Source organism: Microtus ochrogaster, unplaced genomic scaffold, assembly GCF_000317375.1.
Source record: "Microtus ochrogaster isolate Prairie Vole_2 unplaced genomic scaffold, MicOch1.0 UNK238, whole genome shotgun sequence".
NCBI lineage: Eukaryota > Metazoa > Chordata > Mammalia > Rodentia > Cricetidae > Microtus > Microtus ochrogaster.
This window is the reverse complement of record NW_004949336.1, coordinates 79,576-80,254: the sequence shown is the minus strand read 5'-3', so window position 1 is coordinate 80,254 and position 679 is coordinate 79,576.

Sequence of the window (679 nt, the reverse complement as noted above, 5' to 3'; positions counted from 1 at the left end):
ATGGGACAAGCAGTGTTTAAAAGAATACAATTTGTGTGTTGTTATTTTGGGGCATATGCTAGCCAGGTGGCTGGGAGCAGGGTGGCAGGAATGCAACCTGAAGCTCCTACAACAGAATAGCGCCTGACATGGTAGCAGCAATTTCTCTGGTCTGCTCTGCTTGCTAGAGGCAAACAAGCACTATAATCTAAGAGAGGCTTCCTGAGTCAGCTTTAGCTGCAAACCTTGCAGCTCTTTTAAGAGGTCCTGCCACAAAACACTTAAATGGTGTTGATGAAAAGCTGAACACATGCTTTTCAGTTTTCAGCCGTAGCAGGAAAAAAGCTGGGTCGTTTAAAAATGCCAGTTTTCTGGGCCATCCTGCCAGGGCAAACTCAGACTCAGACTCAAGCTTGTAGTCTGACTGAATGTGGTCTGTGAGCAGAATGCTGCAATTTGCTTGCTGGCAGGGACCTTAAAACGCCATAGAGTTGTGGCAATAAACATGGCTAAAACCAGTACATCTGCCATGAGGCTGGAAAGCTAAGGAATGGGCTGGATCTAGCTGTCAAAGCCATGGCTTTAATCCTACCCATATTGCTCCATAATTTAAAGGCTCATGTGTTCAGAAAAAGAGAGAGATACAGTAAAGAGAGATTCAAAAACAAAGAAAACCTCTAAATGATTTACAGTGTGTTGA